At 45.8% G+C, this 17259-nt stretch overlaps 1 protein-coding gene across 3 annotated transcripts in view; it reads left to right on the forward strand.

Annotated features, from left to right (window-relative positions):
* ILK (integrin linked kinase) overlaps window positions 1-17259 on the forward strand; it is a 185058-nt gene that overhangs the window by 88247 nt on the left and 79552 nt on the right. The gene's annotated exons all lie outside the window — the stretch shown is intronic.

The following is a 17259-nucleotide window of genomic DNA, read 5'->3' on the forward strand; positions in this document are numbered from 1 at the left end:
TGATGCTCCTTTTTCTGTTATGGAAGTTCTAGTGAGGTAGCATTTGTTTTGATTTCACAAAGGATGCTTGGATGTAGAATAGGCTTTCCTCTATTGTATCAGGAATGGGCAAGATTAGATGAGTGTTCTTTAACCTTTTTACACCTATGGACCGGTGGAATATAAAATAATTATTTTGTGGACTGGCAAAAATAAGACTGAAATTAAAAAAACCATCTCCGCCCCATCCTAGCGAGCTCGGTCCCCACAAACCATCTGATCCCATCCGCACAACCTCAAATAGTTATGATTTTATATTGAACGTACAGTGGAACGTTGGTTTACGAGCATAATTTGTTCCAGAAGCATGCTCGTAAACCAATTTACTCGTATATCAAAGCGAGTTTTCCCACAGGAAGTAAGGGAAACTCGCTTGATTAGTTCTCCCCCCCCCCCCCCCCCCCCCCCGAGGCCACCGGCGCTGCTTCACACACCCCGCAATCCGGCATCAAAATTGCATAAGAACTTTTGCTCTGTGGAAAACTCTAGTAATGCCTCAGCCAAAGTAGAGAGAGGTCCCATAATACTATACACATGCCCCAGCAAACCACTGCAGCAACAATTAAAGCCGATGAATTGTTCCTCTTTATAAAAAAAATTAAAATAAAGATAAACTAGAAAAAAAAGCAGATGAAGTTTAATGTGGAAAAATGCAAAGTGATGCATTTAGGCAGAAAAAATAAAGAACACAAGTACAGTATGTCAGGTACAACTCTGGGAAAGACCGAACAGGAAAGGACCTGGGTGTACTGATAGATAGGACCCTGAAACTGTTGGTGCAATGTGCGGCGGCAGCGAAGAAGCAAATAGTACTTTTAGATAACCCCTCCCCCCCAATATTTTTACACCTCCACAGATTCAATCCACTCTTATCACTGCGATATAGTTTGTAACCCGGTATGACAGTGGTTATCTTCCGTCCACCAGGTCTGTTATATTTGTCTTTTAATTTTAGTACATACACTTCCAGATAAACCTGACTAAACTTAACATGTAAATTCGAAAGTTATCTGTAATGTCGCTGTCTGTAAACAGTCTCTTCCCTTGTAAACCTCTTACAACTGTTTATGGTATGGCGGTATATAAAAATAAAGTTATTATTATTATATTCTAACTCTCCCATCTTGTTTCTTAGGCTTCTGGCATTTGCATACAGACATTTCAAACAGTGTTTGTCATATCTATTTACAGTTTGCTCAGCAGTTGGCATAGATAATTTGCAATCTTTAAAATCAGCCTACTCTGTTTTTAAGGATAATCGAGTTTACTGTGGCCTGTATTGCAATCTCCACTATTGGGATGGCTCTGCTTTCCCTTTTTATGATGATGTCTTTTAAGATAAATTGTTCCAAATCCATGCTCTTTTGAGTGACATTGTCGACCTTCCCCCGTTTCTAGTATAAAAGCTGCTCTATCTCCTTTTTAAATGTTGACGCCAGCAGCCTAGTTCCACCCTGATTAAGTTGGAGCCCATGTTTGTGGACTAGGCTCCCCCCTTCCCTGGTATGTTGCCTACTTCCTAACAAATCTAAAACCCTCCTCCCTGTACCATCGCTTCATCCATGCATTGAGGACTCCGGAGCTCTGCTTGTCACTTCGGTCCTGCACATGGAACATGAAAATGCTACCCTGGAGGTTCTGGATTTTAATTATTTATTTATTTTTAGTATTTTATATACCACTTATAAGAAATAAGAATAGCCTTACTGGGTTAGACCAATGGTCCATCAAGCCCAGTAGCCCATTCTCACAGTGGCCAATTCAGGAAACTATACTTGGTCAAAACACACGGAGTAGCAACATCCCATGCTACTGATTCTTTGAACCTTTTCTTGTGCCACTATTATCTTTCTTGAGATATGAAAGACCAGAATTGAATGCAATACTCCAGATGAGGTCGCAGCATGGAGCAATACAGGGGAATTATTACATTGTTGTATGTATAGCACTATCTGCCATACATCCATCTTTAGCATTAATTTTTAACATTCAACATTCTTCAATTTTTTTTTCTTTCTTCTCAATATTTATCTACTTTTCCATGTCTTCCCTTCCCATCTATCCGTGTACCATCTCCTCCCTCTTTCTTCTCCCCTATTCCCGTCTATCCATAAGAAGCCTTTATTCTTATCTCTTCCCTGCCGCATCCATTGCTGTGCACCATCTCCTGCCTCTGTCTCCCCTTCCCCTCCATCCCTGTGCACCATCTCATCTAGAGAATGACACGGGTACAAATTTTGTCCCCATTCTGCAGGAACTCAGTTGCTCCGTTCTGTCCCCGTGAGTTTTGTCCCTGTTCCTTCCCCATATCTGTAAGCTCTGCCTTAACTGCCCTGAGGCTTGTGTAGATTTATTTATTTATTTTTCTTATACTGTTCTCCTAGGAGAGCTCAGAACGGTTTACATGAATTTATTCAGTTACTCAAGCTTTCCCAACCCCCAGCCTTCCCTCTCAGCGTATAGCTCCAGATGTACTACATTATGCATGGGTGTGCCCAATGTCAGCGGCTGAAGCTATGCTGCCGACCTAAGCACTGCTTTGGTTGCATGTGCAGGGACCCCTTCAGGAGATATCTTAAAGCTGGCAGGGTTTGGGTATTCCTGGCAGTAAAAGTATAGCTTAATCCACCCCTTCAGACTATATCATTGTCTGTACAAGAAACATTCATAGAAACATGATGGCAGATAAAGCCCAAATGGCCCATCCAGTCTGCTCATCCGCAGTAACTATTATTTCTTCCTCTCTCTAAGAGATCCCATGTGACTATCCCAGGCTTTCTTGAATTCAGACACAGTCTCTGTTTCCACCATTCCTTCTGGAAGACTGTTCCATGCATCTACCACCCTTTCAGTAAAAAAGTATTTCCTCAGATTACTCCGGAGCCTATCACCTATTAACTTCATCCTATGCCCTCTCATTCCAGAGCTTCCTTTCAAATGAAAGAGACTCGACTCAAGTGCATTTATGTCACATAGGTATTTAAACATCTCTATCATATCTCCCCTTTCCCGCCTTTCCTCCAAACTTTACATATTGAGATCTTTAAGTCTGTCCCCATGCGTCTTATGACAAATACCACCAATCATTTTAGTAGCCTTCCTCTGGATCGACTCCATCCTTTTTATATCTTTTTGAAGGTGTGGTCTCCAGAATTGTACAGATATTCTAAATGAGGTCTCACAAGAGTCTTATACAGGGGCATCAATACCTCCTTTTTCCTACTGTACATACCTCTTCCTATGCACCCTAGCATTCTTGTATCTTTCAACATCATCTTTTGAACCTGTTTGGCCACCTTAAGATCATAAGAACATAAGAATCGCTTCTGCTGAATCAGACCATAGGTCCATCATGCCCAGCAGTCTGCTCCCGCCGCGGCCCCCCTAGGTCAATGACATTTACGTGATCTATTACTCTAAAGCATTTGTACTGTATAGTACCCTGTAATTATACCCTTCAATCCCCTTTTCCTTCATGAATTTGTCCAGTCCCATTTTGAAACCCAAAATCGTACTCTGCTTTACTACCTCCTCCGGAAGTGCATTTTTCGGGTTCCGGCACGTTGGATGTGTCCTCTTTTGTGAATACAGACGAGAAGAATGTGTTTAATCTGTCCGCCACCGCCTTTTCCTCCTTTACCACTCTCTTCCTGTCTCCCTCATCCAGGGGTCCCACCTCCTCCCTCGCCGTTTGTTTTCCTTTCACATAGCAAAAGAATGGTTTGAAATTCCGTGCCTCCTTGGCAAATCTCTCTTCATACTCTTTTTTTCGCTGTTCTGACCACGCGGTGACATTCTTTTTGATGCTTCCTGTGCTCTTTCCAATGTTCCCCGGTTTTGTCCTTTTTTCCATGTCCTGAAGGATTTTTTTCTTGTCTTCTATCACCTTCTTAACTTCATTGTTAACCATGCTGGGTCTCTCACTTGGTTCTTTCTGCACCCCTTTCTAACCTGGTTATATACAGGTTTTGCGCTTCGTTTACCGTGTCCTTGAATAGGGTCCAGGCTTGCTCCACCGTCTGTACCTTTCTGTGGCTGTTCCTGAGTTTTCTCTTTACCATTTGACTCATGGCATCATAGTTCCCTTTCTTGAAGTTGAACGTTGTTGCAATGGTTCTCCTCCCCTTTTGCCTACCTATTTCCATTTTGAATTGGATCATGTTGTGATCACTGTTTCCTAATGGTCCCACTACTTCCACTTTGTGGGCAGGTCCTCTCAATCCATTGAGGATTAAATCTAGAGTAGCTGCCCCTCTCGTTGGATCTTTGACAAGCTGTTCCAAGTAGCAGTCCCGTACAACCTCCCAGGAACTCCGATTCCTTTGAGCATTTTGAAACTCCATGGCCTCCAGTCTATCCCGGGATAGTTGAAATCTCCCATAACTATGGTGTTTGCGTTTTTTACATTCTTGTCTCAACTCGGCTTCTCATGTTCTTCATCCTTCGCTTCTGTATGCCCAGGTGAGCGGTAGTACAGGCCCATCTTTATCTCAGTTCCCTTTCTTCCTGGTATTTTAATCCATATTGATTCCAGTTGGTCATTTGTCGATGCTGTATCCACTCCGGTCGATTGAATGGTATCCCTTACGTATTGTGCTATTCCTCCTCTTCTCTGATGTGTCCTGTCTCTCCAGTGTAGCTTGTACCCTGGCAGTACTGTGTCCCATCTGTTCTCCCTCGTTGCAACCATGTTTCCGTGATTGCTATGATGTCTAGGTTCTCATCCTTGGCCATGATTTCTAGTTCCCCCATTTTGTTCTTTAGGCTTCTTGCATTAGTGTACATACAATGTAAGTCTCCATATTTTTGTTTTCTTGTTATTTTCCCATGTGATTCATTATTCTTTCCGTCCCCTTCTGCAGACTCTTGTTCATTGTCTACTCTTGTCTTCCCCTTATGATACTTGGTATGTTTCCTTGTTGTGTTTTTTTCCCTTCCTCTCGTTCCCTTTCGCCTTCCATTTGTAGTAGACTCCTCCTACCCCCTTCTGGATTCGTCTGGCTCCGTTGGTTATTCGTTTGGTGTTTTTTGTCATTTTTTTGGTGTCTTTCCAGCACTCTCCCCACTCAGTATCCTTTCGGTATACTGTCTTCCGAATCATCAACACCTGGTCGACTGTCGGCTTTTCCCTTCCTCTTAGTTTAAAGCTTGCTCTATTCCTCTCTTGACGTTGTTTGCTAGTAGTCTAGTTCCCGCTGTGCTCAGGTGTAGTCCATCTCTCCTGAAGAGCTTGCTCTTTCCCCAGAACGTTGTCCAGTTCCTCATGAAGTGAAATCCCTCTTCTTCACATCATCTCATCCACGCATTTATTGATTGTAGTTCCGTCTGCCTCTTCACATCTTGCTCTCCGGCACTGGTAGGATCTCCGAGAATGCTATCCTCTGGGTCCTCATCTTCAGCTTCCTTCCCAGGGTCTTGAACTGTTTGGTGAGTGCCTTTCTTGCTGTAGTCTCTCCTGGCGACATCATTCGTCCCGACGTGGACTAACACTGCCGTCTCTTCCGTCTCTGCTCCCTCCAGGATCCCTTTCAATTCTGTCGATGATATCCTTGGTTCTTGCTCCTGGGAGGCAGGTCACCAGCCGATCCTCTCTCCCTCCTGCTATGTGACTGTCCACCTGTCTTAGGATCGAGTCTCCCACCAGGACTGCAGATTTCCCTTTTTTCAGTCTCCGCTGTGGTCGGAGATCAGTGTCCTTGGTGGTTCCTGTTCCTTCTCCCTCAAGGTGCTGGTAGGATCGTGCCTCTTCCTCCTGCATGTTTCCTCCATGGGATTCTTCTGTCTCGGTGTCAGATGGTTCGTGTCCTCCATTCTGTGCATCCTCCTTGTTTCTGTGCTGCTTGTGTTCTTGCTCTTCCACCCTCCTGCAGTCGTCCTCGATGTATTTCTCATCTCCTTGATGCTCTTCCACTCTTCTGTAGGCGTCTTTGATGAACTTCTCAAGTTCCCTGACTTCTTCCTCGATGTGCCTCTCTCTCATAGGGTACTCGTCTGACTAGAATGGGTCTTCTGTGATGCAGACTGGAACTCATTTTCAGCAACAATCAGCGGTAGCAGGAGGCTCTTAACCTCCATAAAGGGAGCACAAACAAATGGTAACAAATGGTAACGGAGCCCACTAGGGCCCAGGCGATCCTCGACCTGGTACTCACCAAGGGGGGAAAGCGTCTCAGAGGTCTCAGTAGGAGATACGCTAGCCTCCAGCAACCACAGCATAGTATGGTTCAACCTTAGGAAAGGCTTCCCTAGATCAAACACGAAAACAAAGGTACTCAATTTCCGGGGCACAGACTTTGCACGCATGGGAGATTTCGTCCATCAGACGCTGCAGGACCAAGCGGAGACCGATGATGTAGAAGCTAAGTGTTTAACACTGAAATCAACCATATATGAAGCAACTAGCCGCTTCATAAAATCAGTAAATAAACGACAAAGAAACAATAAACCCCAATGGTTCACCGCGGAGATCTCGCACCTCATTAAGGAGAAGAAAAAAGAGTTTCTCTCCTACAAGCGCACGGAGAAAAGAGAGGCAAAGGTAGAATATAGGACCAGGTCTACAGCGGTCAAAATGGCAGTTAGGGAGGCAAAACTTCGAGTGGAAGAAATTCTGGCAAAAAACATTAAAAAGGGGGACAAATCCTTCTTCAGGTATATTAGTGACAGAAAAAGGAACACAGGCGGGATAGTACGCCTTAGAAGACCGGACGGAAGTTACGTGGAAGCAGATTCCGATAAAGCCGAACTACTGAAGGTGTTGTCTTCACCTGTGAGGACACGGTCCGCAGTTGAAGGCAACACAAAACACAGAAGACCCGTTTCAGAATTTTGAGTTCACACCAGGTGAAGTTTATAGTGAACTGGCAAGACTCAAGGTGAACAAAGCCATGGGACCAGACAATTTGCACCCAAGAGTGCTCAGAGAATTGAGCGATGTCCTGGCGAAACCATTGGCTGAGCTATTTAATCTCTCCCTAAGAAAGAGGAAAGTTCCCCTGGACTGGAAATTAGCTAATGTCGTTCCTCTGCATAAAAAGGGTTGCAGGGCAGAGGCTGCGAATTATAGACCGGTGAGTCTCACATCAATAGTGTGCAAACTCATGGAAACACTAATTAAAAGCAAATTGGACACGATCTTGAATGAAGGGAATCTTTGGGATCCCAGTCAGCATGGATTCACCAAGGGTAGGTCCTGCCAATCCAATCTCATCAGCTTCTTTGACTGGGTAACAAGAAAGTTGGACTTGGGAGAGTCTTTGGACGTCATGTACCTGGACTTCAGTAAAGCTTTTGACAGTGTCCCACACCGCAGGCTGCTAAGCAAGATGGAATCGATGGGGTTAGGAAAGACACTAACTGCATGGGTCAATGATTGGCTGAGTGGCAGACTTCAGAGGGTGGTGGTTAATGGTACCCTCTCTAAAACATCGGAGGTGACCAGTGGAGTGCCGCAGGACTCCGTCCTGGGTCCACTCCTTTTCAACATATTCATAGGGGATCTGACTCAAGGGCTTCAAGGTAAAATAACACTATTCACCGATGACACCAAACTATGTAATATAGTAAGTGAATGCAGTTTACAGAATTATATGGCGTAGGACCTGCTTACATTGGAAAGTTGGTCCTCAACCTGGCAGCTAGGCTTCAATGCTAAGAAATGTAAGGTCATGCACCTCGGAAGCGGAAATCCATGCAGGACGTACTTCTTGAATGGAGAAACTTTAACTAGGACTTCAGCAGAACGAGATTTAGGAGTAATCATCAGTGCAGACATGAAAACTGCCAATCAAGTGGAGAAGGCTTCATCTAAGGCAAGGCAGATATTGGGTTGTATCAATAGAAGTTTCGTCAGCCGAAAGCCTGAAGTCATAATGCCGTTGTACAGGGCCATGGTGAGACGTCATCTGGAGTACTGTGTGCAATTCTGGAGGCCACATTACAGTAAAGATGTGCGCAGAATTGAATCGGTTCAGCGGACGGCCACCAGGATGATCTCGGGGCTCAAGGGTCTCTCGTACAAAGAGAGACTGAACAAATTGCAGCTCTACACTCTCGAGGAACGTAGGGAGAGGGGAGACATGATCTAAACATTTAAGTACCTTACGGGACGTGTCGAAGTGGAAGATGATATTTTCTTTCTCAAGGGACCCTCGGCCACAAGAGGGCACCCGCTCAAACTCAGGGGCGGAAAATTTCATGGTGACACCAGAAAGTATTTCTTCACAGAGAGAGTGGTTGATCATTGGAACAAGCTTTCAGTGCAGGTGATCGAGGCAGACAGCATGCCAGACTTTAAGAATAAATGGGATACCCATGTGGGATCCCTACGAGGGTCAAGATAAGGAAATTGGGTCATTAGGGCATAGACAGGGGGTGGGTAAGCAGAGTGGGCAGACTTGATGGGCTGTAGCCCTTTTCTGCCGTCATCTTCTATGTTTCTATGTAGAGTCCCTCCAGTTCCCGGATCCTGTGCTTCAGATGACTGACTTCACTCTTCAAGCTCTTCAGTTCCTGACATCGTGCGCACACATACGACTGCCTGCCTATCCGAGGGGAGGTAGACGTACATGTGACAGTCCGTGCAGTACACTGGGAAGCTCAACCTCTGGGCTCCTGCAGCTTCCATTCTTGTCCGCATTCTGTAAGTTCCTGTACTCTTACTTGTGCGCTCGCTCCTGTTCCTGGCTCTTCCTGATCTTCCTTGTCTTATGCTTCTTTCCGCTTGTGCTTGCTTTGTGTTCTCTCTGCTTGTGCGAGTTCTCTCTGCTTGTGTGTGTTCTCTCTGCTTGTGTGTGTTCTCTCTGCTTGTGTGTGTTCTCTCTGCTTGTGTGTGTTCTCCCTGCTTGTGCGAGTTCTCCCTGCTTGTGTGTGTTCTCTCTGCTTATGTGTGTTCTCTCTGCTTGTGTGTGTTCTCCCTGCTTGTGCGAGTTCTCCCTGCTTGTGCGAGTTCTCCCTGCTTGTGCGAGTTCTCCCTGCTTGTGTGAATTCTCCCTGCTTGTGCGAGTTCTCCCTGCTTGTGCGAGTTCTCCCTGCTTGTGCGAGTTCTCCCTGCTGTGCGAGTTTTCCCTGCTTGTGCGAGTTCTCCCTGCTTGTGCGTGCTCTCTGTTCGCTTGTGTGTGCTTCCTCATCTGCTACCCTATATGCTGAGGTGCGTGTGTTACCTCTAGGGCCTGCCTCCTGGGCCTACCTTTTTCCTTCGTCTGTTCCCGCTGGTTTTCTTCCGCTCTCTCTGTGCTTGCCTCTTCTCCCTGCTCTTGTGTGGATGTGGTCCCCTCTGACCTACCTGCTCCTTAGTTTCAGCGCCTTCTGACCCTTGGCTTCACGCATCTCTATGTGTGTGTTTTGTTTTTGTTTTTCTTTCTCCTTTGCGCCTGCTACTCCCTTACCGTGCTGACTCTCCTTGCATGTGTTCTTGGGCGTAGTGGTCCGGCTCTTCATAAGGCTCTTCGCAAAGGCGCTCTTGCTAAGGCATAGACAGGGGGTGGGTAAGCAGAGTGGGCAGACTTGATGGGCCGCTCGCCTGCGCCGTTGGCTCCCCCTCTTTTAAGGGGGAGTCCGGCTCCGACGCCGCTGGTGACGCAGTGCGAGTGGGCGGAGCTAACTCTCGCCACTACCCGCTGCTCACCCGCCACTGACCCTGCTTCCTCCAACTCCCTCCGGCTTCGTCCCTCTTGCTCCTCTGCTTTGCCTGCCTCAGCCGCTGCCTGCACTTCCTACCTCCACGCGGCTGCTGAGCTCTTAGCGCTGCTGGCTCCTCCTTTTAAGGGGGAGTCCAGGCTCCGATGCTGCTGGTGACGATATGCGGGTGGGCGGAGCTAATTCTCGCCGCTACCCGCTGCTGACCCCGCCTTCTTGCTCCTCTGCTTTGCCTGCCTCAGCCGCTGCCTGCACTGCCTACCTCCACGCGGCTGCTGAGGTCTTAGTTCTGCTGGCTCCTCCTTTTAAGGGGGAGTCCGGGCTCCGACGCCGCTGGTGATGTGGTGCGGGTGGGCGTAGCTAACTCTCGCCGCTACCCGCTGCTCATCGCCGCTGACCCCTGCTTCCTCCGACTCCCTCCAGCTTCTTCCCTCTTGCTCCTCTGCTTTGCCTGTCTCAGCCGCTGCCTGCACTTCCTATCTCCATGCGGCTGCTGAGGTCTTAGTGCTGTTGGCTCCTCCTTTTAAGGGGTAGTCCGGGCTCCGACGCCGCTGGTGATGCGGTGCGGGTGGGTGGAGCTAACTCTCGCCGCTACCCGTTGCTCATCGCCGCTGACGCCTACTTCCTCCGGCTTCTTCCCTCTTGCTCCTCTGCTTTGCCTGCCTCAGCCGCTGCCTGCACTTCCTACCTCCATGCGGGCTGCTGAGGTCTTAACGCTGCTGGCTCCTCCTTTTAAGGGGAGTCCGGGCTCCGACGCCGCTGGTGATGCGGTGCGGGTGGGCGGAGCTAACTCGCTGCTACCCGCTGCTCACCGCCGCTGACCCCTGCTTCCTCCGACTCCCTCGGGCTTCTTCCCTCTTGCTCCTCTGCTTTGCCTGCTTCAGCTGCTACCTGCACTTCCTACCTCCATACAGCTGCTGAGGTCTTAGCGCTGCTGGCTCTGCCGCCGCTGGTGATGCGGTGCGGATGGGCGGAGCTAACTCTCGCCGCTGCTCACTGCCGCTGACCCCTGCTTCCTCCGACTCCCTCCGGCTTCTTCTCTCCTTGCTCCTCTGCTTTGCCTGCCTCAGCCGCTGCCTGCACTTCCTACCTCCCGCTCTTCCGTCATGCACATAAGTCTTCACCCCTAAACTCATTTCTTTGGGGTTTTGCAGTCCAAATGCATGACCTTGCATTTCTTAGCATTAAATTTTAGCTGCCAAATTTCAGACCAATCTTCAAGCTTTGCCAGGTCTTTTTTCATGTTGTTCACACCATCCGGGATGTCTACTCTAATTTAGATTTTGGTATCATCTACAAAGAGGCAAATCTTACCCGACAGCCCTTCAGCAATATTACTTATAAAAATTTTAAAAAGAACAGGCCCAAGAACAGAACCTTGAGGCACACCACTGGTAACATCCCTTTCCTCAGAGCGATCGCCATTGACTACTACCCTCTTGTCATCTTTCATTCAACCAGTTCTTGACCCAGCCCGTCACTTTGGGCCCCATTCTGAGGGCACTCCGTTTATTTATTAAATGTCTGTGTGGAACAATGTCCAAAGGCTTTGCTAAAATCTAAATACACCACATCTAGTGTTCTCCTCTATCCAATTCTCTAGTCATTCAGTCAAAGAAATTGATCAATGAAACATGACGGCAGATAAAGACCAAATGGCCCATCTAGTCTGCCCATCCACAGTAACAATTATCTCTTTCTTTCTCTGAGAGATCCCATGTGCCTATCCCAGGCCCTCTTAATTCAGACACAGTCTCTGTTCCCACCACCTCTTCCTGGATTTGTTTGACAAGACTTACCTTTAGTTAATCTATGTTGTCTCTGGTCCTGTAATCCACCAGATTCCCGAAACTTCACATGCTAACAAAAATGTTATTGCACATTAATATATCCACCAACTACCTCCTCCTGCCTACAACAACTACACCGACTACCAGCTAAGCTTTCCTATTAAGATTTACCCATTAAGACCACTGTCAATCTCGGTCTCCTACGCTGAAAGTTCCAAATTAGATACAAATTTATCTCCTAGAAGCATGAGTAACCGTTAGAAGAAGGAGTATCTGTTAGAAACATGTGTAACTAGAGGCATGGGTAACTGCTAAGAAAGGAAGGTTTGCTATAAGCCTAAAGATAAAAATTAGAAGCATGTACAACTAGAGGCATATGTACTGTTAGACGCATGAAAAACTGCTAGTGGCATGTACTGTCAGACGCATGAAAAACTGTTAGTGGCATGTACTGTTAAAAGCATGAGAAACTGTTAATGACATGTACTGTTAAATGCATGAAAAACTTAGCGACATGCACTGTTAGACGCATGTACTGTTAGACGCATGTACTGTTACATGCATGTACTGCTAGACACAAGTATTGCTAGTGGCACATATTGTTAGACACATGAAAAACTGATAGAGGTATGATCAACTGTTAATGGCATGTGCATCTGCTAGAGGCACGCGTAACGGATAGAAACATCTCAAGACCTACTTCCATTTAACTTATCTTCAATTCCATCCCAACCCGCCTAACAACCCTACTCACTTAAAACCAATACTTTCTGGGAAACTAACTCTGTCCTTGCGCTAAGTTGAAATTCTCTACACTGCAAACATTAATCTCATACTAATATTACTACTCTATATACTAAGTGGCAGCATCAAAGAGATTCACACTCTCTATCCTCAACTACAACCAACCCATTTCCCTGTCCTATCAACCACACACATCACTATCCCACAAGAAGACAAAAGAACGCACCAACGAACCCTCAAAAAAAAGAACTAGGGCAGTAAAACCTATCAAAACCACTACCTTTACCAATCCTATCACTTCCGCAACCATCCCCTGCGCTTATCTTAACACTAGATCAGTCAGGAACAAGGCCTTTCTAATCAAAGATTGGATCATCAGCAAGCAAATAGCCTGCCTCTTTCTAACCGAAACCTAGCTATTGTCTGAAGATGATCCAATAATTATCGATCTCCTCCCTGTCAATTTTTAAATCCTTACCCTAAACCACGAGGGAAAAAAAGGAGGAGGACTAGCAATTGTTCTCAAAGAAGGATTCGAGTTCGAACTATTGGACTCCAAAACATCCAGCCAATAAGAAATCTTAGCCTGCAAAATCAGTAACATCCACTTAGAAGAATCCCTTTCTTGCATACTATTCTATGTCCCACCCAAAAGCTGGTCAAAAGCCAAAGAGGACTTCTGTGAATTCGTCCTACACAACTCTATAAGTCCCTCCTACAATATCATCGCAGGAGACATAAACCTACACCTAGATGAAGAGGACAACACAGACACGAAAGAGTTCAAAAACTTCCTATCCCTACTTAACTACAACCTCCCTGCCCCCACACAAACACACAAAAAAGGCCATCATCTAGATGTGTAGTAGCCATGTCTACAAAGGAAATCACTGACCCCGTCATCTCCTTACCTGAAGGCACCTGGTGTCATGACATCTGGTCGGACCACTTCACTTATTACTTTAATATGGTCCCAACGAAAACATAAAACACGCCCGATAATAAAAAAAAGAACATCTCACAAGAGGCCACATTAACCCAGAAAACTACTGGTCACAATACAAACTTCAAGCAGAGATAAAGGAAGAAATCGATTTCTGGGATCACTGGACCACTACCAGCACCTGCATTTTAGATAAAATTGCACCTAAACACAATAGCAAAAGCAATGCAAATAAATATAATAAATGGTTCGGCATCAAACTCCTAAAAATGAAACAGCTAGCTAGACGACTAGAAAGAATATGGAAAAAAACAGGAGAATTATCAGACCGTAGAGCCAATATAAAAACCTACAAACAACTGATAAAAGACAAACGCAAAGCATTCTACTCCACTAAAATCAATTCATCCTGCAATAATTCACAAGGAGTCAATACAAAAGAGCTGTTAAATCTGATCATGAACTTATTTGATACCACTTGCTACACTCTACCTACACACAACATTAAATTACCCTCTGCGAACGACTTAGCCCTACACTTTGACTCAAAAATTAAAAAACTAAGAAACAATTGCTCAACAAAAGAACCTAGTGATCACAAAATAGCTAACACACAAGGAAATGAAACACCTGCAGATATGATCTGGAATTCCTTTCAAGACATAGATTGGAATAATTATACCAAATTATATAACAAATACTCCAATCATACTGCATCCTGGACTCATGTCCCCCGGAAATCATGAAAGCGGCACCACCTGAATTTAAACTTTCACTACTGCAATATTTAGCTCATACCTGAAAAATGGGAAATTCCTCTCCAATAACGGTCACATAATAATAACCCCTATCCTAAAAAATAATAAAGAATCCTCAGCTCTAGTAACCAACTATAGACCAATTGCTTCCATTCCACTTATCGTAAAAATCATGGAGGGATTGGTACACTCCCAGTTGATGGAATATCTTGACCAGTTCTCACTCCTACACGAGACTCAATCCGGCTTTAGACCTCTTTTCAGCACAGAAACTGTTATTGCGGCTATCTTAGATAACTTGCATCTATTGTTAAGCAAAGGCCTCAATGCCCTGATCATGCAATTCGACATGAGCTCCGCCTTTGACCTAGTAGGCCATGCGATTATGCTACAATGCTTAGACGCCATTGGCATCAGAGGTGAAGTGCTAAACTGGTTTCAGGGCTTCCTTCTATCCCGCACCTATCAGGTACGCTTCAAAAATGATCTCTCCAACACCTGGAGCAACCCATCCGGTGTACCGCAAGGATCCCCGCTATCCCCATTGCTTTTCAATATCTACATGACCTCACTGGGAGCACAATTAACCCAACTGGGGATAAAATTATTCAGTTAAGCTGATGATTTCACGATCATCATCCCATTTGCCAACTCCATCTCGGAAACCATCCCCAAAGCATCAGAAGCCATAAACCTGATGGAGCACTGGATGACAGACTTCAAGCTCAAGCTCAATACAGAGGAGACAAAATTCTTTGTCGCCTCACCACACCCGCTTGACACCAAAACACCACTAGGCATCAACAAACTTAACTACCCCATACAGCCCACCATTAAAATACTGGGTGTAACTCTTGACCAATGCCTAACCATGAAAGACCAGGTAGACTCCTTAATCAAAAAGGGTTTTTTCACCCTCTGGAAGCTTAAATCCATTAAATCATATTTTGACAACTCCGCATTCAGAATCCTGGTTCAATCCCTCATACTGAGTCAACTCGACTACTGTAACATCGCACGGAGAAAAGAGAGGCAAAGGTAGAATATAGGACCAGGTCTACAGCGGTCAAAATGGCAGTTAGGGAGGCAAAACTTTGAGTGGAAGAAATTCTGGCAAAAAAACATTAAAAAGGGGGACAAATCCTTCTTCAGGTATATTAGTGACAGAAAAAGGAACACAGGCGGGATAGTACGCCTTAGAAGACCGGACGGAAGTTACGTGGAAGCAGATTCCGATAAAGCCGAACTACTGAATGAATACTTCTGCTCAGTCTTCACCTGTGAGGACACGGTCCGCAGTTGAAGGCAACACAAAACACAGAAGACCCGTTTCAGAATTTTGAGTTCACACCAGGTGAAGTTTACAGTGAACTGGCAAGACTCAAGGTGAACAAAGCCATGGGACCAGACAATTTGCACCCAAGAGTGCTCAGAGAATTGAGCGATGTCCTGGCGAAACCATTGGCTGAGCTATTTAATCTCTCCCTAAGAAAGAGGAAAGTTCCCCTGGACTGGAAATTAGCTAATGTCGTTCCTCTGCATAAAAAGGGTTGCAGGGCAGAGGCTGCGAATTATAGACCGGTGAGTCTCACATCAATAGTGTGCAAACTCATGGAAACACTAATTAAAAGCAAAATTGGACACGATCTGAATGAAGGGAATCTTGGGATCCCAGTCCAGCATGGATTCACCAAGGGTAGGTCCTGCCAATCCAATCTCATCAGCTTCTTTGACTGGGTAACAAGAAAGTTGGACTTGGGAGAGTCTTTGGACGTCGTGTACCTGGACTTCAGTAAAGCTTTTGACAGTGTCCCACACCGCAGGCTGCTAAGCAAGATGGAATCGATGGGGTTAGGAGAGACACTAACTGCATGGGTCAATGATTGGCTGAGTGGCAGACTTCAGAGGGTGGTGGTTAATGGTACCCTCTCTAAAACATCGGAGGTGACCAGTGGAGTGCCGCAGGACTCCGTCCTGGGTCCACTCCTTTTCAACATATTCATAGGGGATCTGACTCAAGGGCTTCAAGGTAAAATAACACTATTCACCGATGACGCCAAACTATGTAATATAGTAAGTGAATGCAGTTTAACAGAATTATATGGCGTAGGACCTGCTTACATTGGAAAGTTGGTCCTCAACCTGGCAGCTAGGCTTCAATGCTAAGAATGTAAGGTCATGCACCTCGGAAGCGGAAATCCATGCAGGATGTACTTCTTGAACGGAGAAACTTTAACTAGGACTTCAGCAGAACGAGATTTAGGAGTAATCATCATGTGTAGACATGAAAACTGCCAATCAAGTGGAGAAGGCTTCATCTAAGGCAAGGCAGATATTGGGTTGTATCAATAGAAGTTTCGTCTGCCGAAAGCCTGAAGTCATTAATGCTGTTGTACAGGGCCATGGTGAGACCTCATCTGGAGTACTGTGTACAATTCTGGAGGCCACATTACAGTAAAGATGTGCGCAGAATTGAATCGGTTCAGCGGACAGCCACCAGGATGATCTCGGGGCTCAAGGGTCTCTCGTACGAAGAGAGACTGAACAAATGCAGCTCTACACTCTCGAGGAACGTAGGGAGAGGGGAAGACATGATCTAAACATTTAAGTACCTTACGGGACGTGTCGAAGTGGAAGATGATATTTTCTTTCTCAAGGGGACCCTCAGCCACAAGAGGGCACCCGCTCAAACTCAGGGGGCGGAAAATTTCATGGTGACACCAGAAAGTATTTCTTCACAGAGAGAGTGGTTGATCATTTAACAAGCTTCCAGTGCAGGTGATCGAAGCAGGACAGCGTGCCAGACTTTAAGAATAAATGGGATACCCATGTGGGATCCCTACGAGGGTCAAGATAAGGAAATTTGGTCATTAGGCATAGACAGGGGGTGGGTAAGCAGAGTGGGCAGACTTGATGGGCTGTAGCCCTTTTCTGCCGTCATCTTCAATGTTTCTATGTTTCCTATTTAGCAATCTCCCAAAAGAATATGCGACGCTTAGAATAGTGCAAAACGCTGCGGTCAGACTTATCTTCGTCTGAAGAAATTTGAATCACGTGACGCCATACTACCAAACAGGCTACATTGGCTGCCCTTGGAAGCTCGTGTAAAGTTTAAGTTCGCCTGCCACTGCTTTAAAGTTTCTTTACGGTCTAGCCCCTAAATACATATCCGACCTCTTCTCCTTCTCAGCCAACAGACACAAGAGAAGCTCCCACTTGCACTTCGTTTCTCCCCCGGTTAAAGGTTGCAAACTGAAAAAACACCATGACACTCCTTCTCTCACATCAAGCAACGTTATGGGTAAAGACCTAGAACAACTACTCTTGCCCCACCACTTACGAGGTATTT

The sequence above is a fragment of the Geotrypetes seraphini genome, chromosome 6, assembly GCF_902459505.1.
Source record: "Geotrypetes seraphini chromosome 6, aGeoSer1.1, whole genome shotgun sequence".
NCBI lineage: Eukaryota > Metazoa > Chordata > Amphibia > Gymnophiona > Dermophiidae > Geotrypetes > Geotrypetes seraphini.